Consider the following 19738-nt stretch of genomic DNA (forward strand, 5'->3'; position numbering starts at 1 on the left):
CAGCTTCTAGTACTGGCAATCCTTGGAGTTCCTGGGCTTGTAGATTCATCTGCCTCCATGGTCATCAGATAGTATCCCTTCCCTCTGTGTCTAATCTTCTCTTTTTATAACTCAGAAGTGATTAGGCTTAGGACACAGCCTACACAGATATGGCCTCATTAACATAATAAAGAAAACCCGATTCTCAAACAGGATTACATCCACAGGTATAGGGGCTAGGATTCTTAGTTATCTAGTGCTGCTATAACAGAAATACTACAAGTGGGAGGCTTTAACAAACAGAAATTTATTTTCTCACAGTTTAGGAGGCTAGAAGTCTGAATTCTGTGCTGGCTCTAGGAGAAGGCTTTCTTTCTCTGTGGACTCTGGGGAAAGGTCATTGTCACTTCTCAGGTTCTGTTTCTTGCTTCCTTGGTGATCTTCATGTGGTGTGGTATCTGTCTTCCCCCTTCTCTGCTTGTTTGCTGCTTGCTTAATCTGCTCTTTGTTATCTCAAAAGAGATCAGTTTAAAACTCCCTACCTTGGTGGGGTAGTGGTTAAGAGCTTGGCTGCTAACCGTAAGGTAGGCAGTTCGAACCCACCAGCTGCTCCTTGGAAACCTATGGGGCGGTTCTATTCTGTCCTATAAAGTTTGAATCGACTCGATGGCAACAGGTTAGGTTTTTTTTTTGGTTTACACTAATGCCGGAGACCTGGTGGCAGAGTGGTTAAGAGCCTCATTAACATAAAAAAGAAAACCCTATTCCTAAATGGGATTATAACTACAAGTATAGTAGGATTTACAACACATTTCTGGGGGGATACAATTCAATCCATAACAGGTTCCATCACATATTTTGGGGAGACATAATTCAATCCATAACACCCTTGTTATCTGGGACCTGGAACATTCTCTCTCACCTTCTCTCAATAGCTTGTCTGCAGGTTTATGTTCCCCAATCACCTTCTTCCTCCCTTCCCATCCTACCTTCAAATGCCTACTTTTTCTTCAAGGCCCAGGACACATGTCAGCTTTTCTCCTCATTGCATTTCCACCTAGATGTCCATTCTCTTTTCTGGATGCCCACAGTACTTTGCTTGTACCTGTAATATAGCTTTTATCATGCTGTTATTTATTTATGTGTTGCCAACTCCAATACTGTGGACTTGTCAAGGGTAAGGATGATTTCTTCTTTATCTTTGTATTTTCAGTTACTAGAACATTGTCTGACTGGATAAACTGTGCTACATTCATAAATGGAATATTATTCAGCAATAAAAGGAAATGAGCTATCAAGTCAGGAAAAGTCATGGAGGAAACTTAAATGTATACTGTTAAGTGAAAGAAGCCAGTCTGAAATGGCTGCATACTATATGATTTTAATTATGTGACATCTGAAAACAGTGAAAAGTTCAGTGGTTGACAGGGGCTCAAGATGATGGAGGAAGGGAGAATAGGTAAGGCACAGGGGATTTTTAGGGAAGTGAAGCTATTTTGTATGACACTATAATGATGGACACATGACATGATACATTTGTCAAAACCCATAGAACTTTACAGCACAAAGAAAGAACTTTCATGTATGCAAATGAAAATAAAATCCTCTAAGAGGTCAGAGGATCCCAGGAAGGAATGCAGACTGTGACAAGAGACTCAACTGTATATAAATGTATGAAGCAACCTCACTGAAGGGGATGGGAGGAAAGGTGTTGACCTAAGTAACTTTGGAAATGAATGGAGTCTGTAAGAATAAAGGCAAAAAAAATTGCACATAGCACTACTCTAGTTAATAAAGTTGTTTCCCTTGGGCATATGATTAGCAATTTTGATACTGCTATGTATGCTTACTGGAATTGAACAAATTACATAAATGAATGGCAGATGGTAGGAGCCAGGTTTATCACTGTTGGCGTGAAAATGCACAGATAAGCAAGGGGAGAAGGCTAGCATGATTCATGTGGTAAATGATTAGAGATTGAAGACATAAGTTTAGCTAAATAGAGATACAGATGGTTGCCTATGGAAATACTTATAGATATATGTATATACATGGGTTAGTACACACATCTATATTTCTTTATTCTGTCAGTACATAGTCTAAAAGAAATAATACCTCTGTAGCAAGCACACCTAGACCCCAGATCTCAGATTCTAATACCATTCTCCAATAAAAGGAACCAGGACTTTTTGGAGAAATGAGTGATTCTAGGACTGGGGCAGAAAATATACAAGATAAGCCTGGAGCATCTTGTAGTGCCAGAAAGTAAGGAAGTACTAAAACAAACAAACAAACAAAAAACAGCTTTCAAGGGCCAAAGGTAGAACAATTTTAGAAATAAATAAATATACACATAAATAAATTAATAATACTGGATTATAACCGAAAGAATAAAATAAAAATCCATGATGTAAATAAATGATGGAATAAATTAAGAAATGAAGAAGAAGAGACAAATCTTCCATGCAGAAGAATTCCAAATAATTTATGTAGAACCTTCATCCTCAAAGAGGGGGAGCATAAATGTCCACTCCTGAAGTGTGGGCTATGCATAGTGACATTCTTCCAAAGAATACAGTATGGAATGGGTGAGACAAAAAGAAAATTTCCAGTGGAGAAACCTGACAAACACTACCTAAGCCAGGTGATAAAGGTCAACATCAACAGTCGTAAATTATGCTGATAGTATGAATCCTTGATATGATGTTGTGAAAATGACACTTCTGTGATCTTCCTCCCCCAAAACCACAGCTCCAGTCTAGTCATCAGAAAAGCATCAGAAAAATGCCAGTTGAGGGACATTCTACAAAATACCTATCAAGGTCATCAAAAACAAGGAATATATGAGAAACTATGATAAGTCAAGGGAAGCCTAAGGAGATGTGGCAAATAAATGTAACGTGGTATCCTGGATGGGATTCTGAAATGAAAAACCGACATCGGCAAACACTAAGGAAATCTGATTAAAGTATGGACTTTAGTTAATAATAATGAATCAGTACCGGTTTATTAGTTATAACAAACGTACCACACTGATGTAATAAAAGGGGAGACTGGTGCAGGGTATATGGAAACTCTGTATTATTTTCTCTTAAATCTAAAACTGTTCTAAAAACTAAAGTCTATTTTTAAAAAAAATTGCCTGACACAAAACAGCTTATTATTAAAGAACCTAACGCCCAGAGAAGTTAAACAATTTCCCCGAGTTAGCAAAAACGTAAATTACTGTCAGTATAACCTAAATATAAGTGTGATTTGTTCTAATTCATTGAGTAAACATTTATATAGCACTTACTATGTGGTAGAGCCTTGGTGGCACAGTGGTTAAGAGCTATGGCTGCTAACCAAAAGGCTGGCAGTTTGAATCCACCAGCTGCTCCTTGGAAACCCTATGGGGCAGTTCTACTCTGTCCTATAGGGTCACTATGAGTTGGAACCCTCTCGAGGGCAACAGGTTTGTTTGTTTTTTTTTTTTTTTTTTTTGGTGGACACTCTTCTACATGCTTTCCAAATTTAGCTCAGTTATTCCTCATAATAAAGTTATGAAGGAGGTACTATTATTATTATCCCCATTTTACAGACAGACACTGATGCAACATCTAGCAAGTGGCAAAGCTAGTCTTTGGATTGAGGCAGCCTAGCGTCAGAGATTATGTGCTTAACCACTATATTATATTGCCTCTCTTATTCAAAGACAACTTTGAAAAATACTTTTAAATTAAAATCTTTCCCACTGTTTTAGCTTTAAAAGTTGTTTCAGAACAATTGAAGTGCAGGTAATACTATTATTATTGGCCACGAGGGGGCATCAAAACTCCTACAAGCCTGCCTGATGACTATTTAAGAAGGCATAGGGAAGAACAGAGAATCACTCCACGGTAACCATTTTGGTTTGGTTGGTTTTGGTTTAGGGAAGAACATGGCTTCTAATCTGCATTGCTAGAGAGAGTTAAGGGCTGGCTGAATGGACATGGAAAATTAGGGGTGGAAAGGAGGAGTGTGCTGTCCCAGTATAGGGAGAGCAATTAGGGTCCCATGACAATGTATGTATAAATTTTTGTGTAGGAAACTAACTTGAAATGTAAACTTTCACTTAAACTACAGCAATAAACAAACATAAAAAATTTAATCTGCATTGCTTTTAACCTCTGTTTTCATTTGTGAGCCTATGAATAAGCAAAAAATTGTAAAAATTAGTACAGAGATGTTTAAATTTCACAAAATTCTTCGCTGTCTTTTTTCTTTATTATATATGGCCTACAAATTTCCCATACAGTGCAATTGAACATTTTATTGTACAGTGTTTTGCTTTCCAGTTGTTTCGTTTGTCTTGTGTCCCCATCTAAGATGCAAGATCCTTATCAGCAGGGAATATGGCTTATATTGTACTTATTATTTTTAAAAATTGTGTATAGTACCTGGCACAGTGTTAGGTACTTCATAAACACTTGCTAATAGTTTGAATGCGTAAATATTTTCATTTACATAATAGATGTGTACTTGGGGCCGGCAAAGCTAACTTTTAAATTCACTAGGGGACCTAGGTATTTTAGAGAATCCAATAGTGAATCATTTTTTAGTGAAGTCAAGAAGCACCCTATAATTTAGCCTTAATTTTCATATGTGGTTTGGCTTGAAGTAGATAGCACCTGACACTCATTGGTTTGAAGGAGCTCTGATGGCACAGTGTTTAAGTGCTTGGCTGCTAACTGAAAGGTTAGTGGTTTGAACCCACCAGTTGCTCCACAGGAGAAAAGACGTGATGATCTGCTCCCGTAAAGATTTGTATCTTAGGAAAACCTATGAGGCAGTTCTACTCTGTTCTATAGTGTCACTATGAGTTGGAATCGACTTGACGGCAATGAGTTGGTTTCGGTTTTTTATCACTGGCTGAATAGAATGCCATTTCTGTATCTTTTGCAAGGTTTAAAAAGAGTTTCACTTGTATTCTGCCTGCAGATGGATTGCTTTTATATGGCTTTTCTAGCCAAATGATTGGGTGGGTCTATGCAAATAAGGGGCTGAGGCCCACCAAGAGAATTGGGCAGCTTGCTAATAATACAAATAAGGTGCATGGCACCTTTGAGGAAGTTGGACCCTGCAAATAAGGTGTATGGAACCCTAATGAGAGGATTGGTCAGCTTTGCCATCCCGTTAGGCTTAAAATGAGCCATCCCAGAGGTGGAAAGGGGGGAATCTCAGTACCACCAAGAAGAGTCGGGAGCAGAGCATGCCTTTTGGACCTGGGGTCCCTGCACTGAGAACCTCCTACACCCAGGAGACAGAGAGAGAACTGTAACATCAAAGACAGAAGAAGACGGCGAGAACAAGCAGCAGAGAAACAGCAGCAGCGGAACCAGGAGACTGGTGCAAGACAGCACAATGGGCTTCCCAGCCTAGGGAGCAAGGCGGTTCCAGTGGGTATGCCAACCCATGGAGCGAGGTTGTAGAGTGTCTTTGGGCCAAGGCTTACTGGCAGAGTGGTGTGACCCTGGGCACTTACTAGTGGAGCTAAAGAGCTTTGTAACACTTGCCTGAGCAGGGCAGAGGCCAGGCCGAGCGGCTGTAGGCCGGAGAGAGGCCTGCCTGTGGACATGGCTGAGAAGAGGCTGTCCTGATTGAACTATATCCTGAGTCGTTCCTAATCCTGAATTGTAACCTGTTACTTCCCTAATAAACCTCATAACTATGAGTATGGTCTGTGAGTTCTGTGTGGCCACTGCAATGAATTATCGAAACGAGGGGAGGAGTAGAGAGTGCCGTGGTCGGGATGGCTGGTGTCAGAACTGGTAAAAAGGTTAGAGGGTGGAGATATATCTGACCTCCGCCTCATAGCAATCAGCCTTGGGCTGTGGATGCTAATTATGATTCCTCCCCATCCTTGTGAAGTTAGATGAGGAGGTCAGATGCCCCCACACCATGCCATTTTTACACTGCCCCTTCTCCTTGCTATAATTTACAGCACAAAAGAAAACTGAAGGATAAGAGATACTGATTGATTGGTGAAGAGGTCAAGACGCTGCCCAAGGAGGCAGGGATCCGAGGTTCTGGTGCTGCCTTCTGGTGCTGGGCAAACAACCTGAATTTTCTGGGGCTTGGAGCCCCCAACCATAAAAAAGTGGAGTTGAATGAGAGGAGTTCTTTCAAAAACGACATTAAATTTCCCAGGTAAGAGGGTCAGGTATATAGTAGAAGAGCTTACACAGACTCTTATATCAGGCTTTGACACTTACAACACCTGTATTTTTATACTTCTTGTTAACTGTTACCAAGTTGCCTCTCACTCGTGGTGACCCTATGTACAACAGAACAAAACATTGCCTGGTCCTGCCTCATGTTCATGATCCTTAGTATGCTTGAGTCTATTGTGGTGGCCACTGTGTCTTTTGAGAGCCCTCCAACTTAGGGGACTCATCTTCCAGCACTATACTGAGTAATATTCTGTTGTGATCCATAGGATTTTCATTGGCTAATTTTCTGAAGTAGGTTGCCCAGCCTTTCTTCCCAGTCTGTCTTAGTCTGGAAGCTCCGCTGAAACCTGACCACCAGAGGTGATGCTGCTTGCTATTTGAAATACCGGTGGCATACCTTCCAGCATCATAGCACACACAAGCCTCCACAGTACAACAAACTGACAGATGGGTGGTGGCTTCTTTATACTTAGTTAGATGTAACTGACATTGGAATAATTCATAATGATATAGTTATCGTCCACAAATTATTAATATTTGCTTGATCTTCCCTGGTCATCCTGGACACTCTATAAATATGAAGGCAGGTACCATCCTTGTACCTTGGTGTAGTTTCAAAGAGCAAGGGTGTTAAGGAACTAGTAGAAGACCAGGCTACCTAACTTTTTTTTCTCTCCAAAACTAACTTATAGAAAGCACTCAGATGTTAATTTTTTTAAACAGATAATTATAAACATTCAAAAGTACAAGATTATTCTGTTAGTTCATTTTTCTACCAAGGGACTCTATGGTTCATTTAACTTTAAAATCTATCATAGGCTAAGGGTTTTTAGGGTCATCTGGGAGGGGTTTATGAGCTATAAATTGAGGGTACTGAGAGCAATTAAGTATTTAAATTTGAGTGATGCGTAAATTTAACAGCTGGTAAGTGTTGTCAGTTGCAAGCTACAGACCACCTGCTTGGCAGACTCTGCATACAAACTGGAGGAAATAGATTCAATGGTGAGGAGTAGGATCTGGATTTGCTAATTTGGAACATAAATTCAGATTGCACATACAGCTGGAGTCCCTTTAAGATTAATCCAGAAGTATAGCATCTCCTCTAGGAATGGTTGAATGGACAAAGATTTGTTAGGCTATTTAAAATGTGCTTACAACACAATTGAACTCACTCTCACAGTTAATGGCTTGGGATTGTTTCAAAAGAATCTGACCTTGAAGACTGTTGTGTATTTATCTTACAATCACTTTTCTGGTGCTAAAAAAATGGTTGTAATGAAGACCTAGAAACTTCTGTTTAAGCACATGGATTTATAGAATTTATTAAAGTAGTAGTTTCCACCGTGTTCTTAGGATCTGCTTCAGGGGTTGCCATGGAGCTGCCTTAGGCATTGGTCTCCCAGCCTTCTGTTGTTGACCAAGCTGATCAATTAAAAATATGTTTTAAATCCTCGGTAATAAAGAATTGATAAATGTTGAAGGGGAAAAGATCAGGGGACTTGGTTTTCCACTTAGTCTGATCTGCATTCATTACAGCATTTTCTTCTGTTGTGCATGGGGTGCCGTGAGTCAGGGATAAATGCAACCAGAATAGTTTCTTTGGTTCCATTCTTAGACCTTCTTACTTTGATCTTAGAATAGACATCCTCTTGAAACACATGCTCATTGCCTCATGCATTCAAGAGATCAGTATCTTATGCTTTCATGAACTCAATCAACAAACATTTATTGAGTGCTCACTATGTACATACCAGGCACAGTGCCAGAAGTTAACAATACAAAGATAAATAAGACTGTTCCTGGTCCTCAGGGAGCTCTCATGGTCAAATGAGAGACAGAAACATAGAAATCACCACAGTATAACAATAATAGCTCCAATATCTTGAGCTTTACTCAATGTCAGACACTTTGATAGGCAATTTATATATGATATCTCATTTAATCCTACCACCAAACCAAAGAGGAGGGTGTATGACATTCCCCCATTTGCAGATGAGGAAACCAAAACCCAGAGAGTGACCTTGCCATTCTCTCACTCTCTTTTGTATATTTAATTCCTCTGCTTGAAATTTTCTACCTTCTTCTTCTAATTCTTGTTTGTCCTTGAAAAAGTCTTTCTCGATCCAGTGAAGGTTCGGTGCCTTGCCTAGTACTCCCTGTCCATACCTCTGTTGTTGTTGTGAGTTGCCATTGAGTTGATTCTGATTCATGATGACTCCATGTACAGAATAGAGCTGCCTGATGGGGTTTTCAAGGCTGTGACCTTTTAGAAGCAGATCACCAGGACGTATTTCCAAGACACCTCTGTGTGGGGTTGAGCCTTCAACCTTTCAGTTAACAGTCCAGCACTTAACCATTTGTGTCACCCAGGACTCTATACCTGTAGCAGTACACTTGTCTCTTTGAACTTATTGTTTGTCTAAATCCTCAACTAGACTGCATTAGGATTATAATCTTTCAGGATGAAGACAGCTTTGTCATCTTTTTATCCCTGGAACGTAGCTCAGTGCTTTTCAGGTAATTCATACACAATAAAATTGAATGACACTTGGAAGAGTCAGAATCTGATCCCATGTCTGCCTTGGTCCAAAGACCTGGCTCTTTTCACTTTGTTAATTTGCTTCCCAAACTCATAAGTGCAATTGTAGAAATGTATACAAAATATGGGAGCACAAAGAAAGAAAGTCACCTTGGGTTTCAGAGGGAAGGTAAAATTTGAGCTGGATCTTGAAGAACATATAGTAATTTGTCAAGATGAGGAAGCAGCAAAGTAATTGCAGCTGGAGAACCAGTTTACACAATGGCGTGAGAGAGCAAGGTGCACTGGATTTATGAAAAGGGCTGAGTATTCTGTATTGATAAAGCACAAGCTAATAGGGGGTTGTCTTAGTCATTTAGTACTGCTCTAACAGAAATACCACAAGTGGATGGCTTTTAATCAAGAGAAATTTATTTTCACACAGTTTAGTAGGCTACAAGTCCAAAATCAAGGCATCAGTTCCAGGGGAAGGCTCTCTCTCTCTCTGTCAGCTCCAGAGGAAGGTCCTTGTGATATGTCAGTCTTCCCTTAGTCTGGGAAAATCTCAGCATAGGAGCCTCAGGTCCAAAGGACACGCTCAGCTCCCAGTACTGCTTTCTTGGTGGTATGAGGGCCCCAACTCTCTGCTTGCTTCCCTTTCCTTTTATCTCTTGAGAGATTAAAGGTGGTGCAGGCCACACCCTAGGGAAACTCCCTTTACACTGGATCAAGGATGTGACCTGGCTAAGAGTGGTGTTACAATCCCATCCTAATCCTCGTTAACGTAAAATTACATTCACAAAATGGAAGACAACCACATAATACTGGGAATCATGGCCTAGCAAAATTGATACACACATTTTTTGGGGGACATAATTCAATCCATGACAGGGGTTAATCATGGTAGATGGGCATGGAAAGCTAAGGAGTGCCAGAATGTGAGGGACCTTGTGTACCATTCAAAGTAGAGAGTTTGGACAATGGGAAGCCACTGATCATTTTAAACAGAGAAAGCTCCATTTGGTAGAGAGGGGCTGGAATCAGAATACATGAGTTCAAGACCTAATTTTTTCACTTACCATGTGATCTTAGGGATTCCCATGTTTTTAATTTCCTCAGCTGAAAATGATAACATCCTATCAACCACATCACAGGGTTGTTATGAGATTCAAAGAATATGTAATGAAAAGTGCTTTGTCAACTATAAAGAGACCTATTAAGTCAGCATATAAGAAAAATAGAATGTAACAACCTCACAATGTCTACTCAGACCACAGCAAATGAAAAACGGAAGACCTACAGTTATTTTCTGATCACACCATTCAAACAGGGAATGGAGTTATAGGCCTACTCCCATACCTCTTTCCCTATGAAATGAACACCCTGGTCAGAGCCTATGTTGTGAGGCGTTCCATGTCTGTGGATCAGGCTTTGCATAAGCCCCTGGAAAATACTTCTACACATATACATATATTCAACAAAGGACTTGTATATGCATATATATACATATTTGACAAAGGACTGGTATATTCACATATCCAAACCAAACCTACTGCCGTCAAGTCAATTCCAACTCCTGGTGACCCCATAAGACAGAGTAGAACTGCCCCATAGGGTTTCCAAGGCTGTAAATCTTTACAGAAGCAGACTGCCATATCTTTCTCCCAAAGAGCAGCTGGTGGGCTCAAACCACTGACCTTTTGGTTAGTAGCTGAGCACTTTAACCACTGCACTACCAGGACTCCTTATATTCATATATACTCATTGTAAAAATGGCATACCAGGGGCATCTGACCTCCTCTAACTTCACAAGGGGTTAGGAGAATCATTATCAACATCAATAGCCCAACACTGATTCCTATGAGCTGGAGGTCAGGCACACCTCCACCCTCCAAACTTTTTACCTATTCTGAGACCAGCTGTTCCTCCCACGGTAATCTCTACTTCTCTGCTGGGTTCTATAATTCAATGGCCACACAGAACTCTAAGACTATGCTCATAATTATGGGTTTATTAGGGAAGAAATAGGCTACAATTCAGGATCAGAAATGACTCAGGATACAGTTCTTTGATCAGGACAGCTTCTTCTCAGCCATGCCCCACAGGCAGGCCTCTCTCTGGCCCTCGTCCTCTCCACCCCTTGGCCCTTCAGCCCAGCCTCTGCCCTACTTGGGCAAGTGTTACAAAGCTCTTTAAAAACAAAACAAAACAAAACCCATTGCTATCAAGTCGATTTCCAACACATAGTGACTCTATGGGACCCCATAGGGTTTCCAAAGAGCAGCTGGTAGATTTGAACTGCTGACCTTTTGGTTAGCAGCCAACCGCTTAACCACTGTGCACCAGAGCTCTTTAGTGCTGCCATTAAGTGCCTGGGGACACCCCACTCTGCCAGCAAGCCTCGGCCTGAAGGTGCTCAGCTCTCTTGCTCTGAGGGTTGGCAAGCCTAGTTCTGCTGACAAGTGCCTGGAGGCACTCCACTCCACCAGGAAGCCTTCTGCCCAAAGGTGCTCGGCTCTCTGTCTCCATGGATCAGCACATATCTTAGTTATCTAGTGCTGCTATAACAGAAATGCCACAAGCGGATGGCTTTAACAAAGAAAAATTTATTCTCTCACAGTTTAGGAGGCTGAAAGTCTGAATTCAGGGTGTCAACTCCAGAGAAAGGCTATCTCTCTCTATTGGCTCTAGGGGAAAGACCTTGTCATCAATCTTCCCCTGGTCTAGAAGCTACTCAGTGCAGGGACCCTGGGTTCAAAGAACGTGCTCTGCTCCCGGTTCTGCTTTCTTTGTGGTAAGAGGTTCCCCTGTCTCTCTGCTCACTTCTCTCTTTTATATCTCAAAAGAGATTGACTCAAGATACAACCTAATCTTTTAGATTGAGTCTTGCCTCATTGACATAACTGCCTTTAATCCTACCTCATTAACATCCTAGAGGTAGGATTTACAACAAATAGGAAAATCACATCAGATGACAAAATAGTGGGCAATCACACAATACTGGGAATCATGGCTTAGCCAAGGTGACACACATTTTGGGGGGACATGATTCAATCCATAACAGCACACCCACTGTAATCCCCTTACTCGGTGAGCCAGGAAGCTCACCACGCCATCTCATGCTGGTCTCTTGATTTTGCTGCCGCTGCTTCTCTGCCATCACTTCTCACCATCTTGCACTGTCTCCAATGTTACAACTCTCTTTCTCTGTCTCCTGGGATTAGGAGTTTCTCAGTGCAGGGAACCCAGGTCCAAAGGATGTGCTCCACTCCTGACTCTTCTTGCTGGTAATGAAGACTCTCCTTTCCGCTTCTCAGATGGCTCATTTTAAGCCTAAAGGGATAGCAACACTGACCAACCCCCTTGTTAGACTTCCATACACCTAATTTGCATAGTCTCACCACCAAGGGGTTCCATGCACCTTATTTGCATGGTTCCACCCCCACAAGGGTCCCATGCACCTTATTTGCATTATTAGCAAGCTGTCCAATCCCCTTGGTGCACCACAAGCCCCTTATTTGCATAACCCCACCCAATCATTTGGTGGAAGTTACAAGATCATGGCTAGAAAGGCCATGTAGAAGTGATTCATTGTACTGCATGTATATTCAACAAAGGACGTGTATTCATACATACATATATTCAACAAAAGACTTGAATCCAGAATACATTTTAAAATCATCTTCTACAAGTCAGTAATACAAAGATAGACATTCAAGAAAATGATCAAAAGACTTGAACAGACAATTCACAAAGGAGAATAATCCAAATGGACAATACCCATTGCTACTGAGTAGATTTCAACTCATAGAGACCCTATAGTACCGAGTAGAACTGCCCCATAGTGTTTCCAAGGCTGTAATCTTTACAGAAGCAGAATGCCACATCTTTCTCCCATGGAGCAGCTGGTGGGTTCGAACTGCTGACCTTTCGATTAGCAGTTGAATGCTTAACCACCGCGCCACTGGGGCTCCTAAATGACCAATGAGTGTATGAGAAGCTGTTCCGTTTCCTTTGTCATCAGGGTACTGGAAAGTAAAACCACAATGGAATATCACTATATATCCACTGGAATGGCTAAAATAAAAAATTGGAGACTACCAAGTGTTGGTGAGACTATGAAGCTACAGTGACTTTTTTCTCTTATTATTTTACACAGGATGTGTTGGGGAGTGTTAACATGGTAATTTGTTTTAAAACTTTCAGGTTACCAAGATATGATTGTGACTAAGCTAGGGGAGAAATGGGCATCACCTAAAAATAAATGGGACTTTGATTTTTTTTTTCTTTTGGGGAGCGGATGAGTATATTTTCAGGTTTTAAAGTCATAGTTGCATTGATAGGCACTATTATTCTTGTTGTTTAGAAGTTTAAATATGGAAAGAAAAGAGATTATGGATATTAAGTGGCCAAAGCAGAAAATGGGATGGATATCATGGATTGACTCTCAGTATTCATTCTAACCTTTTCTAGTGTGCCTTGCTATACTTCTGAAGCTGGAAAACCAGAAGCTACATTTCTCAGACTTTCTCGCAGCTGGGTTCTGAGCGCGACTTAGATTCTGCCAATCAGATGCATACATGGGAGATTTGGAAGGTGACAAGAGGCTCTGCATTTCTGCTGCTGCTGCCATTTCTGCCCTCAGATAAGATCAGGGAAGTGTTTTTTCTTTGTCAACTTTAGCAGAGCTCCTGTGTCTTGTTACTGGTTCTGTGGGTGTTGAGAGGCAGGGCATGGGGCATAGCCATCTTCCTTCTGTGGACCATAGCTAGCATGGATCATAGCAAGTGTAATATGGTCCTTAAGCAGAGCAGCCAATTCAGTTAGTGGCTTCTTGATCATAGAAGAGGCAGCAGCTCCCTTGGCCACCTAGGTCTACAGTGTGGCTTTGAGAAGTTTTTTGTTTGTTTTGCTTTTTTTTTTTTAAGATCATCATAGAGTCTGTTTCTTCAGTTCTCCCAACAGTTCTGTAAACCATTTCAAAATTTATGATAAATCTCTTTCTGCTAAAACCAGCTACAGTGGACACTATTCTCTGCAAATCAAACCTCTATGGATACAAGCCATGTTTCTTCATCTGTAATATAGGGATAATAACATGCCTGTATCACAGTATGACATAAGGATTAAATGAGTCAAAGCATGCAAAGCCCTTAAATCTCTCTCAGCACATTGTGAGCACTTGGTAGATGTTAACTAACAAATACTATTTTCTGAAACTACTGCCTTAAAGTCATTGACATGTCACTGCCAACAGGGCCATTCCCGAGGATTCTCCAGAATGACTCAGGTCAAGTGGAAAATGATGGTCAGGGGAAACTTCTTTCCCCTCACCTCATGTTTTCGAGTGGTAGGAGCTCCCCAGTCGAACATCCTTGACCTCTCTCCATCCCCTTATTTACACCACCCCTTGGGAGGCAGAGTGACTTAACCCCTTGGTAAATTTTGAAGAACAAGCTGGGCATGCTCCTTCCTTTTTTCTCTTGGAATCTACTCTCCTGCAGCACACACATTCCAGACTGATCCTGTATGCTGTGAATTTTACAGGAATAGGCCTAGGGTTGCCCAGGGCTGCTTGTGAGCAGATGGGTCAGTCTGTCCAATTCTGGAGTTCAGCTTTAACCATTGTCACTGCACAGCTAAACCACATCCTCTAAACTAGCTTTTATCGGTAATTACGGTGATATTTTAATCTCCAACCGCCTGACTCTTACATCTTTCTCTTACTTAGTTAAAAGCGCTGAAAGTGTTATTACGGGCAACCTGAAACCCCACCAGGAAGTATCAAAACTGGGGCTTCGGCAAGCAAATGGGCAGTGCTCCCCTTCTCTAAGGTTTCTCCAGCGGGAATTTGAAATAGACTTCCTGGGTCTAGGGTATTACAGGATTATTTGATGTCATGGTGGACATGGACCTGAAGTAGCTTTTAAGGACAGTGTCTCCTGACAAAAAGTTATGAAAGACAATGGGATCTGGATGACATGGAGCTGGGTGCAGTCTGGCTGCTGCTTTTCCCTGGCCCTCGACTTTTCTAGGAGGCCGATGTGGTAACAGCCAAGTTCAGGCTCCCACAGCAACCTAGAGCCCTTGAACCCATGGTTCATTGGGACCATATCATGGACAGAACTTTGGAAGGATCAGAGTGAAAATATCTTTTCTAATTCTCTTTGAAAGACCAAATGTTTTTTCTTTATATATGCTTTATTAAATGTAACAGAAAGATGCTTTCTATACATTCAATTCTACACAAATATTAAATGTCTACTTTGTTTGAGGTGTTTACTAGGAGATCTATATATATACATATACTTATATATCCCATCACCCATCTGTCAGTTTGTTGTACTGTGGTGGCTTATGTATTGCTATGATGCTGGAAGCTATGCCACTGATATTTCAAATACCAGCAGGGTCATCCGTGGTGGACAGGTTTCAGTGGAGCTTCCAGACTAAGACAGACTAGGAAGAAAGGCCTGGCAACGTACTTCAAAACATTAACCTATGAACACTTTATGGATCTCAGCAGAACTTTGTCCAGCTCACTTGCTTTGGACATGTCATCAGGAGGGATCAATTGCTGAAAGAGGACATTGTGTTTGGTGAAGTAGAGGGCCAATGAGGACAAGGGAGGCCTTCAGTGAGATGGGTTAGCATGATTGTGAGGATAATACAGTACTGGGGAACATTTTGCTCTGTTGTACATAAGGTTGACATGAGTCGGAGTCAGCGTGACGGCAGCTACCTCTCTTTCCACACACACACACACACACACACACACACACACACACACACACACTTTGAGCTAGGTGGTGTGAAAGAAAAAATAAAGTTATACTTCTCAAGTTTCTTACAAGTATTTTTATTTTTAGTGACTACCTGCTGGTATGGTATTAACAACTTTTTCTTTTCAAAGCAATGTTGAAATACTTTTGCTCAAGTTAGTGGATTTTAGGAAAGAAGTAGTTTGCATGCAAGTGTGGGAACTAAAGCATTTAATCTCACCTCAAAACTGAAGTGTCTTGTGTTTTTGTCATAAGTAAAAGAAACAATGCATTTGATGTTTACTCTTACTTTGCTCAGTACCAACTGTTGCCCCACATCTGGCATTCTGGTGGTCACACCTGAGGCATCACAAAACTGAAAACAGATGCGTGGGCTCCCAGAGAAGCAGAGAGTAAGTGTCAGATTCAATCAGAGAAGCAATGGGAACGTCACAGGGTGAAGCTTGTATTTAACCACAAGTTGCCAAATTTGACCAAGGGATGTGGCAGACAAGAAGCCAAGATGGAAAAGAAGGATAGGCAGAGGGAGATAGGAGATGGACATAGGAGTTGAGAAAGAAGATACAGAGCAATCCAGTGTACTTTGCCTGATGGTGTGCTTTTAAGTTTGGGCTGCTTTGGGGGAGTCCAGTGCTACTACTGTTCCTTACCTTGCTGCACTGCCCAGCCTTTGGCACCTGTAATACGCATGCTTTCATAGCAGGCCAAATACCATAGCAGTTAAAAGCCTGGGCTTTGAAATCAGGAAACCTGGTTTCAAGGCCCAGCTCCATTATTTACCACTGTATGGTAACGGGAGCCCTGGTGGCACAGTGCTTAAGAGCCCAGCTGCTAACCAAAATGTTAGCAGTTTGAATTCACCAACTCCTTGGAAACACTATGGGGCAGTCCTACTCTGTCCTATAGGGTCACTGTGAGCTGGAATTGACTCGATGGCAACAAGTTTGGTTTTGGTTTTTGATGTGATGATGAGCAATTTGCTTAACAGCTCTGACTTTTGTTTCTTTTTCTGTAAAATAGACCTAATAATTGATTCTCATAGAGGTTTTTCACCTCAGATATAGTGAAAAACAAATGAAATTGTGCACTATAGTAAGTAAGCACAAGTAAACTCATGCATACCTTGCTTATTGGGCAGTCTGTCCCTGATTATGTCCAGCACGTGTTAAGTTCCAGTGAAAGTTAGCTAGTATTATGAATCTTAACTTCTGAAACACCAGCCACTGAAAATGCTATGGAACACGGTTCTACTCTGACACACAGGAGGTCACCATGAGTTGGAATCAACTCGCCAGCAACTGGCTATTATTAACGTGGTCAGTAGTGCTTTGAGTTCTGAAAAACCAACAGGTGTGTGCAAGGGCCTTGTTCACCCTTCCCATCTTCACCAGAGCCATCCCATTTTTATTTTTATCCACTTTATGTATTTGTTTTCTGTGAAGGTTTTGCTCAAGGAAAGAGTTTCTTAAAAAGCAAAACATGACAAAACTTTAAAACCATGATCTAAATCACTGACATAAATCTTGACCTGGGCAAGTCCTTTGAATACAGTTATCCTATCAACTATGAATCCACTTACAATGCCATCATCCAGCCTACACTTTAATATCTTATCTACAAGGAGACAATGGGGGAATTTCTGTCAATTGCCCTAATGAAATCAAGAAACATTGCAGGCTTAGCATTTCCTTGATCTATCAGTCTGACTGATTTAAAAAAAAAAAAGAAGCAATACCATTTCTCTCTGGCTTCTGTGATCCTTAAGGTTGTGTGTCAACTTGGCTGGCCCATGATTCTCAGTGGTTTGGCAGTCATGATGCAGTTTGGCAGTCACATAATGATGTAATCACCTCCATGATGAGATGTGATACAATGTGATCACCTCCATGATGGGGTCTGCTGTGAGAGGCCAATCAGTTGAAAGGGAGTTTCCTCGGGGGAGTGGCTTGCATCCAATATAGGTGGACTTTCTGGCAAGGCTAGTGGGCTTTTGCTTGCTCTGCATCCTGCAACTGCCTCCTGTTCATCTGACTTCCAGTTCTTGGGACTTGTGCTGGCCGCTTACTTGCCATCTTGCCTGCCAGTCTTGGGATTCGTAGGTCTCCACATCCTGTGAGCCAGAGCCCTGTTCTCTGACCTGGCAATCTTAGGTTCCCCTGCAGCTATGTGAATCAGGAGAAGTCTCTAGCTTGACCCACAGACTTGGGACTTTCCAGCCTCTACAACTGTGTGAGCCATTTCCTTGATATAAATCTTTCTCTGTATGCATTTATATGCTTTACTGGTTTCGCTTCTCTAGAGAACCCAACCTAAGACACCTTCATTGTTTCCAATGCAACTTCCCAGAACACAGATGATCAATGCTGGCATTGATCATTTACAGGTTATTAGATTACTAACATGGACTTAATTCATTATACCTTTTGTGGGCAATCATTTAGATAAGCTAGGATTGACAGCATGCATGATAAAGCTGTTCCCTGGATACAGAGTCCAATACTATGGGAATTCATACAACTCAAATAAAGGAAGTGGGAGAGTAGGTGTAGGAAAATCTCTGATTCCTATGATTTTACACTCAGGAAGTTTAATTTAGAGAAAAGTTACAAATACCTCTTTCTGGCATTGGTTAAATAGTTTTAACCCAGCTAGATGCATCATCATTTTAAAAGATTAGGTCGATGCATCTTTCCACACACTGAGTATTCTTAATATAGAAGAAGATCCCAGGTGGGCTTTCTGATTGTTCTATGCTTGAACAATGCCATGAAAATTGGTCTAGGATTGTATTTCCCATGCCTCCACCTCCTTTTACCAAATGGTAGTGTATCAACCATCTGCACAGGGATAAGATTTACACTTGTATCATGCTGTTTTCAAAAGAGTACATTGTTTTGATAGCAGGACTTGTGACACAAGAAGGCAACAAAAGTGAATTTTGTAACCTTAAAAGAACAAGGATCTGTAAAAGTAAATAAATGTGTTACATGTATTTGACAATAGTAAAAACAAGTGTTCTTTGAAAAACAGAAATATGTTTTTGATGATATATTGTATAGAGAAATTTGGAAATACTAATCTAGAAACTATGGACAATAAAATCTTCACTTATTAGAGTATATTTGGTCAGACGAATATAGAGTATACTGAGAATCAAATACCACATGTACACTATAAGTACTGTGTTCTAGCAATTACATCTTCAAAAGCACTGAAATTTGATATTATTAACGAAAATAAAATTGAATGTAATGTCACCATGTTAAAATTTTGAATTACTCCGTAAGTCCCAGAGACATCTACATGAGAACCCATAATCATTGCATACTTCTGAATTAAAAAGGGAAGCGTTAGCAGGCATTTCTTACTAATAGAATATTGGATAGTAAAATGTACTGCATTTAATAACATCTTCCATAAAGATTACAACCAAGAAAATGCTATGGAGCAGTTCCACTCTGTAACACATGAGGTTGCGATGAGTAGAAATTGACTTGATGGCAATGAGTTTGGTTTGTTTGTTTTGTTTGTTTAGAAGCCCATCACCTCAGCTTACAGTTTTTCTTCAAAATAAGATTTTTTGTCCATCTAACTCTACATTCAGTAAATATTCTTTTTTTTTAATATTTTTTCTCTTTTTTTTTAAATTGTACTTCAGCTGAAGGTTTACAGAACAAATAGTTTCTCATTAAACAGTCAGTACACATATTGTTTTATGCCATTGGTTAACAACCCCACGACATGTCAACCCTCTCCCTTCTCTTTTTTTTTATTTTTGGTGAAAATATACATAGCCAAAGATACACCGTCCATTTCAAACATTTCTACATGCACAGTTCAGTGACATCAATTATGTTCTTCCAGTTGTACTGGTATTCTCACTTTAGATGAAGGTTTACAGAACAAAATAGTTTCTCAAACAGTTAGTACACATGTTGCCCTATGACAATGGTTAACAACCTCACTACACGTCAACACTGTCCTTACTAAACCTTGGGTTCCCTATCACCAGCTTTCCTGTCCCTTTCTGCCTTCTAGTCCTTGTCCCTGGATGGCTGTGCCTCATTAGTTATATGGGGCTGTCCAATCCCCGGCTGAACGGTGAACCTCAGAAGTGACTTCACCACTGAGCTTGAAGGGGTCTGGGGGCCATACTCTCGGGGTTTCTCCGGTCCCTTTCAGGCCAGTAAATCTGCTCTTTTTTGTGTGTGTTAGAATTTTGTTCTACATCCTTCTCCAGCTCTGTCCAGAACCCTCTGTTGTGATCC

Source organism: Trichechus manatus, unplaced genomic scaffold (assembly GCF_000243295.1).
Source record: "Trichechus manatus latirostris isolate Lorelei unplaced genomic scaffold, TriManLat1.0 scaffold00058, whole genome shotgun sequence".
Taxonomy (NCBI): Eukaryota; Metazoa; Chordata; class Mammalia; order Sirenia; family Trichechidae; genus Trichechus; species Trichechus manatus.